The following is a 14,883-nucleotide window of genomic DNA, read 5'->3' as shown; positions in this document are numbered from 1 at the left end:
GACCGCATTGGTGACTGGCCACCAGCTTGATGTAACCCCATTTACCATAACCCTTTGAGCAATACCCATCAGCCAATCATTCACCCACTGTTTATGTTTTCATCTAGCTGTATGCTGGACATTTTGTTCAGTAGGATCCCATGAGAAACCGTATCAAAAGGTTTACTGAAATCCAAAAAGATTACATCTACTGGCTTCCCTTGATTGACTAGATGGGTGATCTTATAATAAAAGGAAATTAAATTTGTTAGCAGGACCTACCCTTCGTGAACCTATGTGGGCTGTGACCTATGATTACATTGTCCCTCAGGTGTTTCTCAATAACTCCCAGGATAATCTTCTCCATAATTTTACCAGACACTGACATGAGACTGACAGGCCTGTAGTTACTTCTTGCCCTTCTTGAAAATTGGCACAATTTTCCATTCAGCTAATCAACAACAAGCTCCACTTATTCCTTTAAGGAACTCTAAAATATGCTTTCATCGTTTTTGTAGGTATCTCTTCCTTACCAGTGCAGAATGTAGATCAAAACAAACAAACAAACAAAAATAATAATTAAAAAAAAAAAAAAACACCAAAACACAATATATATATATATATCTTTATCCGATTAAAGTTGAATAATTTATACCACCTGTTCAAGTTTATCTGATTATCACTATGTGTATTAAAACAATCCTTCACCTTTTACAAAATGATAAGCCCACTAATTTATTTGATTGCAAAGTAAGAGAATGATTATGTTGCTCTGGTTGTTATTTTTCAATTCCCCTTTCCATCCCATATAGTCTCCTGTGAACTGTTAATACAGATTTGGGAAATTTTAATTCTCTCTACTATATTCTTCTATGCCAAGAGTTTCAATTACACTGTTAGTCACAAGCATTCTCAAAACAGAAGTCTAGAAAACTGACATTTTTAAATACAGATGTCTTCTCTGTCTTGTCAATGTCTCTCTGTGGATGATAAATGCATATTAAAAGACCCGTGTTGAGTGTTTGGAGAGGATCCCAGAACAGTAGGCAAGTCAAGATTCAAGATATGGACATAGACACATTACAGTATGATAAACTGTTTCGTAGATATATAAAACTTCTTACTTGCTCTAGCACTTTCAAAACCATATTTCAAAACAAAACAACAACAGCAACAAAAAGCCATAGCAGATCACAAACATATTTTGCAATACTGGAGTGCAAAGGACACGTAATGGGATTTTAAAAAGTCATTTTTTTGCCCTAAGCTTCCTACAGTCTGATTATAATTAGAAGGAGTTGAATGAAGTACAATAGTATGAGAGACATCATGAAAGATACAAGTTAAACAAAAAATTATATACTTATTATAAATTCAAACATAATTATAATTCACTTCTAAAGACTTCATTGAAATGCCAAACCTTTTTTACAGTATCTAATATTAGAAAATATTGCTTAAAAATAGTGATCTCTGAACACTATTCTTGGAATATTTTATAGGATTGTTAATTCAATGAGATGTAATTTTAAGGCAAATTTTATTAATCATGAAGAATTAGCAAATATTAAATATGAAGAGAGTAATTTCAAAATGCATAGGACAGCTCTACTGGTCTGACAGTCTGAGCAGTTGAAAATCATGTCATATTTTAATTTACCATAACATAATATTCAAATATATATGCATATTTACTATATTACTGTAGTCTAAGGCCAGGTGTAAGTTGCTCCCTGCAACCACAAGGGCTATGAACAAACTGAAAACAGAGTCAAGCAGAGCTGGAAAACAGAACTGGAAGAAACTTATTCAGAAAATATTTTTTTTAATTGCAAGAAAACATATATCACACTTTAAATGACAAAATGACAATTCAAAGGCTAAACAGACTTGGATACCAAAACACTTTAATCACAGATACACAAGATATATGCATTTTTACAAACTACATTAGTTCACTGGCCCATATGACAGTGCAATCTATCAAGGTCAGGTAGGTCAGTGCAGTTTCTTGCTCCTTCCTCTCTTAAAGGCTATTCCAGAGCCTTCATGTGTCCTTTTTTATGAGCTACTGCACTTTTTTTTTCTTTTGACTCACAGTCACCTTTTGATATTTACTACAGCCGGCATTTGTTCTGTTTCCAGCTAAAGAAGGTACTTAGAGTTTATTGAACAACAGAATTTTATCAAGCCCTGGAAACACAACATCTTGAAATCCATATTGTGACTTGGTTTATCACTCCTTCAATTTGAAAGTAATTTCCATCTTCTGTATGACATCAGAACCTTCCTCTATCTTAAACAATACAGTGGCCAACTCAGTAGTCTCTAACAATGGCAAAACAGCAGTGTTGTCTATCTAATCCTTTACCTAAAATACTTTATATAACCTCAGCACCCATTCTAGCAGAATTTCATTAGTAACGTTTCACTCTGCACTCCAATTATTCATCTTTCTGAATGTCCTTTACCTAAAATATTTTTTCCTCCATCCTATGCACTTGTTTCTTCTGTGAGACTCGTCAGATGTTATTAATGAACTTCAGGGAGATTTTCTAGACAAAACAAACAGCAGACAATAGGAAATAAAAGAGAAAAAAAAAAAAAAAAGTAATCTGGCACAGTCTAGTTTTAATAGAAGTCAAATAGAAGTCAATAGAAGTCAATGTTGTAAGTATTAGTTCTGCAGCATTAAGAAAACCAGTATCATGAACCTTACATTAAAATTCTGTGTGTTAACGTCTTGAATTGAAAGTAATCACTGGCTTCTCCAATGATTTCACTGAAAGCTGCTAGACTACTGATAAAAAATTCTGGAAATCCTACCATTAATATATTAAATCAACTCTAGATTTTATAGACCAAATATTAAAAAATAAAAAGAAACAGAAATCAGCAAGTTGTTTTTTTAAAGTACTTGCAATTACAGAATTCTGTCACAGTATCGCCTTTAAACATTCACTGTGACACAAGCATGGGAAACAAATTTGGTAAGACAACATTTTGTTTTTAAAAGGCAAGCTACACAATGGCAACAGACAAGCAAGACCCTTTAGCTACAACTAACCTACTGTCCACATGTCAGGTTACATATTTTTAAAATACTTGACTTTCATAGTTTGACACCTCCTTACCTGGATGTCTAAATAAATTAGACCCAAGAAAGGAAATCTTCCTAAGAGATTGAATGGGTCTACTGACTTTGTTTAAAAAGCATAGCTATTTAAGCAGTTATAATCCAAAAAGATTTATTTTAGTTTATTATCTCACAGCTAAAAATATAGAGTTAACATTAGGATGAATTTTGAATTTTTGCACATGCCAAGAACCCAGGAGCTGTAAGTACTTTAAGTCTGTAAGAAGATACCCTTACTGTATCTTGCAATCTAAATAATATTTTACCCATAACACCTTTTTCTACCTAATAAACAATTAATTAAAAAAAAATCACACGAATATTTTAAATTAGTAGTGATAGGAAGTTTATACTAAAATCTGCAAGTCATGTTATGCCTTAAAGATGAAAACGAGAGATCTGAATTCACTCATGATGAAATATTTTCAATTCTATCTGATAGAGAGTCATCTTCAATTTGAGGCATGACTTGGAAATGAGGAACTAATAAAGAAAACTGAAAGATTCTCTAAAATATTACTTTTCTGGTCCATAGCTCAAGAATATAACACATAGATCTGCTCTGTAATAACTACAAAGCCATTAATATTTTAAATATGAAATTAGTCATTTCTCAGTATATCCATTCTATATGAAAAGACGAAAGGATTACCCCACATTAACTTGTTGTCAGATTATCAGTTCAAGCAAGTCAAAAAGTAAAATAAAAAATCTGATGTCCTCTTTAAGATTCTGGAACACAATGATACTGTAGTGGGGAAAAAGTTACAAACCAAAATCATTTTCATTTTATTCAGTGTTTGACCTTGGCTGAGAGCTTATATATTCACGGTCATTTCTGGACAAAAGGACATTCTTTGGGGTTATTCATATATTTGTATGTCTGAACTTCCAAGCCCTCTGATGTCAGTGTGCGACAGGACTAGTAAAATCAATATGAAGTTATTGGGAATCTGAACAGTTCATTTGCCTAAAAGGAATAACACCTTGCATTGCTCTGGAGCTCAGTGTCTGATATAAATATATAGACTGAAATTGTTATATACTTTACATATTTCTGTTCCAGAGAGGATGGAAATATATATAGCTATATGAGGCACTTTACAATTGGAAGTCTATAAAACCTCAGCTACCCTGATGAAAATAAATGAAGGACAAATAGCATATAATTCTTTACCTCGGCAGAATTTGCTTATTTTTTAACAGTGAGATAATAAACATTACAGATCCCACAAATAGTGGGTTTTTTGTTTTTGTTTTTGTTTTCTTTCAGTTTGTTCCTGTTTCCAAATTCTTCAAGGATTCTTGTTCTAATACTTTCTTTAAAGAGCATAATCTACTGACAATTTATATATTTCTGATCAGCTATGCTTATTTAATTTAAAATATCTGTAAGAAACACCTACTAGAATATATGAAAATGGTTAATAGACTTACATGAATATTAGAAAAAAATGTCTTACAGTCAACTTCTGATAAAGAGAAAAAAAAAAAAAAGGAACTTAAGATGTCTATTGATTATGATTTGTAAGTGCCTTAACAGAGAGAAAATTTAAATTATTAAATAAGAGGTAATTTTAGTGAGGAAAGATATAACACACAACACTGATAGTGGAAGAGATTACTTAAAACAAACAAACAAACAAAAAAGACAAAAAGATATTGATAAGTCCTAAAATAATAGTAGTCATTAATAGTAAAGCTTGTGAAATATTAATATGAGAAGTATTGCAGTGTTCAGGTCTTTAAAACAAGCTAGATGCCCTTATGGAATATACATCTAAAGAAAAGTGTTATAGGGCTTAATGTGCAAATAATCAGGTGGAACTCGTGATTTATAGGTCAAACTAGTGGACCTAATAGAATTTCTGGCCTGTATGAAACAGTGAAGTGTTAACCAACAAATCACATGGTGATTTTGATTATATTTTTTTTTCATTCAACCATTCATCCATTATTTTATTCATCCATTTATATGCAATATATCCTCCAAGAAGAGAAAGAATACACTCCAGGGCCTCATCTTTCCCTGTCTTATGCACATATATATATATGAAGGCTAAATTGTAGTTAGACAATTATGCCTTAATGACTGGAAAAAAGTTGAATCTTTGTAGCTCCATTCATGAATGCTATATTCCAAAACTTGTTACAAAAAAAAGTAAATACATTTACGTATTTCTCAAATCAGCTGAAATCTATTGAAAGTAAACGTTTGTATAAAACAAATAATAAAAATAAAAATAAAAATAAAAATAAAAATAAAAATAAAAATAAAAATAAATAAAAGAGATACAGTTAATATACTGACAGTAATGGAATTAATGAACAAAGAAAACTTATCTCCTTTCCAAAACTATCATATTAATAGTAGCAATACAAATAACACTGGATATTTTATTTATTTATGTTAAATCAAATATCCTCTTTACTGCTTGGAATCAGAACTAATTCAAAGAAGTTCTGTCATCTGCAGTGCATAACTTATGGTCAAGATGATCAGAGCTATTTCTGAAAAATATGCATCAACTCACCTTAAAACACATTACATAAAAGAGATCTTGATCTGATGAAATAAATTCATAAATTAATATATTTCACATGTATCATCTGTTACTTTACTGAAGGCTATTTGGGCACTGAAAGTTGGGGGAAAAAAAAAAAAAAGACTTTTTTCAATGTACTGTCATAGAAATACAAATCTTTACAGAAGGTCTGAGGAAAAGACACTCATCCTTCTCTGTAGAGAGAGTTATCTTAGCAATTAGTAATATAACTTCATTTCTTCTCAGATTGTGATGAATGTGTTAAAATTAATTTACACAATAATGAGTATTTGTTTAAAGCATTGCAGAAAATGTTTTGTGACCTTCCTCCCCTGTAACATGTTTTACTCATTCATCATGTACATCATAGTAGTCCTTTTTTTTGCAGTCCTTGGTTCCACAGTGTTGAATCTAACTGTTCTATTCCTCCTTTCTGTTTTCTGAACCAAATTGTTAACAGTGAAAGACAAATTTAAAAAACTCCACGGTACTGAAGTTTGTAATAGGAAGAATATAATCAACCATTACTTTATCTGATTGTGTCTAGTTTTTCACTTGCTTATAAAAACAGAACTGTTAGGGCTTTTATTTGACTTCTGATGTTTGTTACAAAATGTTGTGGCATTTGGGGTGTTTTTGTTTTTTTTTTTTTTAATTATTTTATTTTATTTTGTTCCCTCCCTTTATCTGGAAACTGATTAAGACAGACTGAATTAATTTTCATTATTGTTATTTCAGCAGAGTAATCTGACAAAGAGTGTCCCTTCCTCAGTTCCTCTGTCCTGGTAATCTGCCTTAGCCTTCCTAATGCATATGTTAACTAGACATAATCCTTTTTTTTTAAAGTAAATTGAAACAGACAACCAAAATGAGCTTTAAAATGTAGAACATCTAGTAATGGAAGTCCAACAGTTGGGTAGCACTTGTTTAATAAATTTGAAACAAATAATAAATATATTAAAAAATGTATTTATTTCAGAAATGCTGAAACTTTTTCTACTGCCTCCTCTTCAAAAGTTGTTTTCGACTACGTGTAAGGAGCACATTACAGAAGTTAAATGATGTTATTACAGCAATGAAAAGTGAAGGAGAGCATATGAATAGTTTAACCTAAAACAAAAACAATACCTTTAAACTGCTTTTAAAGTTCAGGTCTTGGGCTCAAGGATATCATGGGGAGAAGACAGATCTGCTGCCAATGACGTAAGTTATGGCAACTATAAATTACATCAAATTACTATAATTCTATCCCACATCCTCATACTGAATGAAGGTTCATTAGAAAATGTCAGCTTCATATGAATTTTACATGAATGAATTCTCAGCTAGTTAATTACAAGTAGAATCTAGCAACATTTCTTAAGCAACAAAGGAAAGTATTACCCCAAGCGCTCTGAAACATAAAAGTAGCACCATAAACCTATTACAGCTAGAAGTTAATCCCAGCCTAAAAAACCTTTTAGAAAGACTGCTAAGAGAGAAAGACAAGATGGTATTTAGAAAGAAGCATTCTGAGAGACAGATTCTTGGACTACTTTGCTCATTGATCAAAATTAATTATCAAAGAGAGACTCAAATTGTGTGAATTGGAAAATTCCTATGAATATGTCTACCCTGTTGAAATTATAGGAAGGAAAATTTTGCTTCCTTATGATTGTTGCCAGCAGAGATTATGAGGAAACAGAAGTGAAGATGCTGCTGTGACAGTTGGCCTTATCAAATAGAGGACACAAAAATTATCAGAAAGTTAGTATTTATAAACACAAAGAAGAATGCTACAGTGCAAAGACCTTTTTATTAGTGAGATTTTGAGAGGTGAAAATTAGAAATGCTTATTGCAAGCAGATGTGACACACTAGAATCATAGAATGGTTTGCATTGGAAGGGACCTTAAACATCACCTAGTTCCAAACCCTCTGCATGGGCAGGGACACCTCCCACGAGAACAGGTTGCTCAAAGTCCTATCCAACCCGGCCTTAGATGCTTCCAGAGATGGAGAATCCACAACTTCTCTGGGTAACCCATTCCAGTGCCTCACTACCCTCTGAGTAAAGAATTTCTTCTAAATATCTAATCCAAATCTATCTCTTTTAGTTTAAAAGCTTTACACCTTCTCCTATCACTACACTCCCTGAAAAAAGTCCCTCCCCAGCTTTCCTGTAGGTCCCCTTTGCATACTGGAAGGCTGCAATGAGGTCTCGCTGGAGCCTTCTCTACTCCAGGATGAACAACCCCAACTCCCTCAGCCTGTCTCCCTCGCAGGAGACGTGATCCAGCCCCTGGATCATCTTTGTGTCCCTCCTCTGGACTAGTCTAATGTGTTCATGTCCTATTAGTGCTGGCAGCCCCAGAGCTGAACACAATACTCTAGGTGGGGTCTCGTGGTATTGTAGTAGAGAGGGAGAATTACCTCCCTCGACCTGCTGGTCATGCTTCTTTTGATGCAGCCCAGATAAATTAGGCTTTCTGGGCTGCAGGTGTACATTGCCAGCTCCTGTTGAGCTTTTCATTAAGCAACATCCCCAGGTCCTTCTCCTCAGATCTGCTCTCAATCCGTTCTCCACACAGCCTGTATTTGTGCTTGGGTTTGCCCCAGCTGAGTTGCAAGACCTTTCACTTGACCTTGTTGAATCTCATGAGGTTCTCACAGGCCCACCTCTCAAGCCTGTCAAGGTCCCTCTGGATGGCATCTCTTCACTCCAGTATGTTAACAAACCACACAGCTTGGTGTCATCGGCAAACTTGCTGAGGGTGCACTCATTCCCACTGTCCATGTCACCAACAAAGACGTAAAACTAGTTGTCTATTTATTTATTTATTTTACATGTCAACATATATTTTGCAAATAAGTTAGGAATATCTTTGAAATACTTCCTATTTTGACTCATTAGTATTCAGGACATGTTTCTTCTGATTAATATTTAATGTAGAAAGTTAAGAAATACTAATACAATATGGGGACACATTACAACAGCAATTCATTTTTCCTAGTTTTCTATAACAGGATGCATTTTCTTTATATGAGCTGGATCTCAGAAACAGCAAGACCTGCAATAAGTCAAAGGAAGAAAGTGGGGAATAATTATGAATAAATACTATACAAAACATTTAAAATCTGAAACAGGTAATAGAAATCTGTGTATATAGTGTTACTACAAAAATATAACTAGGTAGATATTTTTGGTAGTGCATTTTTTAATGTATTTGAATGCACTGATATATGGTTTCCAGCCATGTTTTTCAACATGTGTTCTGGTGTATTCTACAAAATTATTTTAAACTCATTCTTGTGAAGCTAGAGATAAAATTGGAATGTGAGCAGTTTTGATAAATTTTCCTTCAGGTTATATATAAAAACACTCCTCTCATCACTGAAGCCCTAAAAAACATCACAGTTCTCAAAAATAATAATAAACTACTTGCAACAGACAGTTCAAATGAGAGTTTATTTAATATTGATTGACTTTCTCAAAAGTATCTTTAACACTTGTCCTTGGAACACAAACCTACTAAAAAAATTATATATATATATATATTTATATATATTTTCCAAAGTAATACACCAACCCATAATATTGTTAAAATATAAGGAAACATACATCTCACTATCATTCCTTTACACCCAGTATATCTGTGAAAAGATTTATATTATGTAGAATGGTAATTTTTTGATATATTTCAGCAATGTGGCAAGTAAATTCTAAATCTAAGATTCCAGCTCTAGGTAGTATTACTTCATAATACAAAAATAAATGACACTTTTTTTTTTTTTTTTTTTTTTTTTTTTACATCTCAATGATTTAGCTCAACAAGCAGTAATCACTGCATAATGCTGTGATTCCTGCATTGTATATCATCATAACATGAAACGACTGCAATATAATTTAACTTACAGTAATAATTAAATTACAGTAATAATTAAAGAAAGACTTCCTTCAATGGACATTCTGGAATATATCACTGAATATCTTTCTACAGTTGCCTGACCACTGTCAATCCCAGTTTTAAAGTTAAACCAAGAAGGAAGCTATTCATTTATTTCTGATACCTTATGTTAAGACAGATGGTGTAATGAGACCAAACCACTAGTGTTTTTAAGAGGTGAAACTGCTATGGGTCTTTGCAACCAACGGATCAAGCTGCCAAAGATGCAGAGTATGCAAGAGCAATAAATTACTTAGGTAACATATGGACAGTCCGGATTCAAAGTTCCTACATGTCATAGTGAAGAAGAAAATCATGAAAGTCCTTGGTAATATAATGATGACTTGGGTCTCCACAAACTTTGCAATCACTATGGTGTGTGGAGAGAAATGAAAAGTGTATTTAGGAACACAATTCTATCTGTCATCTGAGAGTCTCCCACCACTCTTCTCCCAGATGTTGATAATCATAGAATTATGGAATGGGTTGGAAGAGACCTTGAAGATCATCTAACTCCAACCCCCCTGCCATGGGCAGGGATGCCACCCACTAGATAAGGCTGCCCAGATCCCCACCCAACCTGGCCTTGAACACCTCCAGAAATGGGGCATCCACAGCTTCTCTGGGTAACCTGTCCCACTACCCTCTCAGTAAAGAATTTCTTCCTAACTTCTAATCTAAATCTTCCCTCTTTTAGTTTAAAACCATTCCCCCTTGTCCTATCACTATCTGCCCATTTAAAAAGTTACTCTACATCTTTTTTGTAAGCCCCGTTTAAGTACTGAAAAACCTCAGTTAGGTCACCCTGGAGCCTTCTCTTCTCCGTGGTTGAACATTCCCAGCTCTCAGCCTTTCTTCATAGGAAAGGTGTTCCGGTTTTCTGATCATCTTTGTGGTCTTCCTCTAGACCTGCTTTATCAGGTCCATATCCTTCTTGTTCTGAGACCCCCAGACCTGGATGCAGTACTCCAAGTGGGATTTCACAAGGGCAGAGTAGAAGGGGACAATCACCTTCCCTAACCTACTGGCCACACCTCTGTTGAACAATAATAGGTAGGGATATATATATATATATTCAGGAAAAAAATATTAAAAAAATAAAATCTGCCCGAACCACATTGAATCCCTAAAAATGAGATTTCATTATAGTTTTGTTATAATAAAAAGAGGCAGGTGTCAATGGCTTTGTTTTCTGAAAATAAAAGGTTTCATTTCTTAAGAATTCTTTTCCCCTAATTCATTGTTTTTGAACTGACTGTAAATCAACATTTCTTAAAGAATCTTGAAAGAGATTTTTACCTTGAAGCCTCCGTGTGTGTAATTAAGGTTCTTACCAATTTATAACAATTCTCGTGCAACTGGAGATATGTCAGCTATATATTAGAGTAGTTTCCCTTGTTTCCTGGCCAATGCATTCAAGGAATCCAGAGTTCAAGACACTTACCCTGGACTGAATAAAAGATTTTAGTGATGAGAAGTTTCAAAGAGCTACACATTTTATTAAACAGATGAAAAGAAAAAAGAAAAAAGAAAAAAAAAGTAAAGTAAAACAAACAAAAAAATATTTTTTATACCACATCAGATTCCTTTCTTATCTGGCTGATAATCTGCTCTATTGCTCAGCAATCCATAAGCCTATCATTGTATAAACGTTACATCTCCAGGCTGCTTTTATAGAATAGCTTTTATTTCAGGATATATGCACCTGCTTTTATGCCCCTTCCTCTCTATTGTAAGCTATGTTGTTAATGTCAACACATTATAACACATTGGTTTTATTGCTGTAAGATATTTCACAGTAACTAGTTACCAGAATATTAGATCTAGATCTAATCTCCTAATAGTATGTATTTTCATACAGAAAAATATTCAATAGTGTTAGAAAAATGATGCATGCATGACTAGGTTATAAAATATTTCTTATATTTGAGAGGTTATATTCTGAAGGGCTTTCAAGGAAAATGGGGTTACTGCAGTAGCCCCAATATTACGAGAATAATTTGATAGTGAAGTACAGGAAGAGGGACCCCAAGGATATTAAATAAATTATTTAATATAAAGTTACAAAATATGAATTATTGATCACTAAACATAAACAAATTCAACCCTAAGATACCGTTTCCACCCATCAATCAGTTTTAAGGTATATGTTTAGAATTTTGTCATAATCTGATGCTGTTAATTAGTTCAGTACATTACATTAAAAGAATAATGAAAACAACTTGCCCCAAAGACATCTTATTTTAAAATGTTGTATACCCCAGACACTTAAGTAAACTATTAAAATTATTAACCCAGAGGGAGATTAAATGTTCTTGTCTACCTGGCAGAAGTACAATGAAGTTCACATCATTCTTTTCTCCAAACAAAAACTACAGCTCATATACTTTTGCAATCTGACTATCTCACATTATCCTGGTTTCATCTAGAATAGAGTTAATTTTCTTCCTGGTAGCTGGTATGGTGCTATGTTTTAGATTTAGGATGAGAATAATGCTGATAACACACTGAAGTTTTAGTTGTTGAAGAGCAGGCTTACAGTAAGTCAAGGACTTTTCAGCTTCTCACACAGCCTGAGAGAATGCCAGAGATGCAAAAGACAATGGGAGGGGACGGAAACAGGACAGCTGTCCCAAACTGGCCAAAGGGATATTACATAATATTTGGTGCCATGCTGAACAATAAAACTGAGGGGAGTTGGCCAGGGGACCAGCCGCTACTCCGGGTCTTAGCTGGGCAGTCAGTGGGTGGTGAGCAATTACATTGTGCATCACTTGTGTTGTATATTCTTTTATCTATTATTATTATTATTATTATTAATAATAATAGTAATTCCTTTTCTGTCCTATTAAGCCATCTTTATCTCAACCCATGAGCTTTTACCTTTTTTTTTTCTTTTCTTATTTTTTTTTACCTGATTATCTCCCCCATCCCATTGTCAGGGTGAGTGAACAAACAGCTGTGTGGGGCCTGCTGAGTTTTAAACCTCAACACATATCAATCCCTACCACTTACTTTTAGGTTCTCTTTGAAAACTAACACGATAAGCAATCATAATGGGGTACTAATATGCACTATAAAGTCAGTATATTGCTTAGAAATTAAAAAAAAAAAAAAAAGGAAAAAGTAAAAGAAAATCCACCCTTAAATGTATTTAATATACATCTGGTTTGAAATCAGAAAAAAAAAAAAAAAAAAGGAACAAAAGTAGAAGCATTCTATTTGTTGTTTTCCAGTCTGTTTAGTATGGAAAGAAAATAATACTTCTTAATAATTGCAGTTAGAATGTTGACACATCTGAGTCAGTGGTAGACAGAACAAAAGGAAAAGAAAAAAAATCTGTGTATAAATTCCGAACAGTTAATTACAAGTTAAACCATTTTTTATTGTGCTTAAATTAAGCCTGGAAAAAAAGAACAAGAAATTTACATTTGTTAATCCCAGCAATCAAACTGAAACACTTATAAAAATACAGTGGATGTTCTGATTACACTTCTTTGGAAAATTAAATCAGTGTAATTTCTGGATCAATAAAACACATACTAGTTTAAGTTTAAACCCATTCTAAATTAAAAATTAAAAAATATAAATATTATTTTTTCTCTACAATTTATTTCAACAGAGGAACTTATTTCGTTTCCAGATATTGTATGTTGATTTTCCATTTAATTTTTTTTTTCTTGTGATGTTTCTTTTCTTGTTGATTTTTCATAACTGTTCTTTATCAGGCTGGAGAATATAAAAATCTATAGTTTTCTAAATTCTTTGGCTTAATATCCGAGTTTTGTTTACCTCAAAATACTTGGACAGTTGTCTACAAAGGTTTCCTTTGAATATATATGATGTATATACGCATAAATACATATAACCTATATATTTTAATATATGAACTTATATATATTTGAAATATATGTATATTTTAAAAATCACAAATACATAGAAATATTTTCCGGAAATACTTTATTTTCAAACACTTTCTGTACACTTATTTTGAAAAAAACTGCATTTTCTTTCATTGCAGTATCTATACAAGTGCTACAAATACCATAATGGGTGAATATTAGTATCAAAATCACAGAATCACAGAATCATCTAGGTTGGAAGAGACCTCCAAGATCACCTAGTCCAACCTCTGACCTAACACTAACAAGTCCTCCACTAAACCATATCACTAAGGACTACATCTAAACGTCTTTTAAAGACCTCCAGGGATGGTGACTCAACCACTTCCCTGGGCAGCCTATTCCAATGCCTAACAACCCTTTCGGTAAAGAAGTTCTTCCTAATATCCAACCTAAACCTCCCCTGGCGCAACTTTAGCCCATTCCCCCTCGTCCTATCTATCACCAGGCACGTGGGAGAATAGACCAATCCCCACCTCACTACAGCCTCCTTTAAGGTACCTACAGAAAGCAATACGGTCGCCCCTGAGCCTCCTCTTCTCCAGGCTGAACAATCTCCCATCTCTGAAAGTACATCATCTGAAGTGGTGAACAGTACCACTAACACCATTCTATATTATTAATCAAAACACTCCTTTGTTATCCTTAATAGAAAACACACAGAGACTTGGGATCTCTTCTGATCTTCTTAACGTTATTGTATCGTAAAGTAGACTTTGACAGAAAAAAAATATATATTCAGTTACTTTTCTACGTCAATTTCCATATATCCATTATAGTCAGTATAGCTCAGAGCTCATTCTAAATCTTTGAGCTCACTTATTTCTCTGTTTAGATCCCAGACGGAGATTTCTAATAACATCTGAGATGGCACGGAGGGGTTCCCCTAGCCTCTATCTGCTGCTTCAAGAGGAGGTTAGTTATGGATCCTGTGCTGTACCCATTTTTCTACTCACATGACTTTATCCCCTGGGAGGTTTCGTATTGCACTAGCTGTGCTTAGTTGTAGTGGTCAAGTAAGGCTTTAAATACTGTAAATACACCCAGGATCTATGGTTTCAGTACCCTATCTAAACAAAATTTGCATGAAAATACACCTGTAAAAGACCTCTGTGAAATGACAGGTTTCATGGAAAGTGAAGTTTTCACTTCTCTACAACTCTATTTACATTACCAGGCAAAAGCCAAGTTTTCCACAGATGCAAACTTCTTCTTTGGAGAGTTAGCTCATTTGAAGCTTGGTCATCTCCCTTCTCAGACACTCTCAATGAGAAATGCCAATTCAGTCTTTAACATCTTGTTATAAGTAGCCTTGCTAGGAAAAAGCACTAAAAAAGGAAACACATCTTGTGGTCACTAGTGGCCCCCTCCCATGATCTGAGAGAAATAATCTGT

This window comes from Cygnus olor, chromosome 1, assembly GCF_009769625.2.
Source record: "Cygnus olor isolate bCygOlo1 chromosome 1, bCygOlo1.pri.v2, whole genome shotgun sequence".
NCBI classification, from domain to species: Eukaryota; Metazoa; Chordata; class Aves; order Anseriformes; family Anatidae; genus Cygnus; species Cygnus olor.
Note: the sequence above shows the minus strand (reverse complement) of the source record.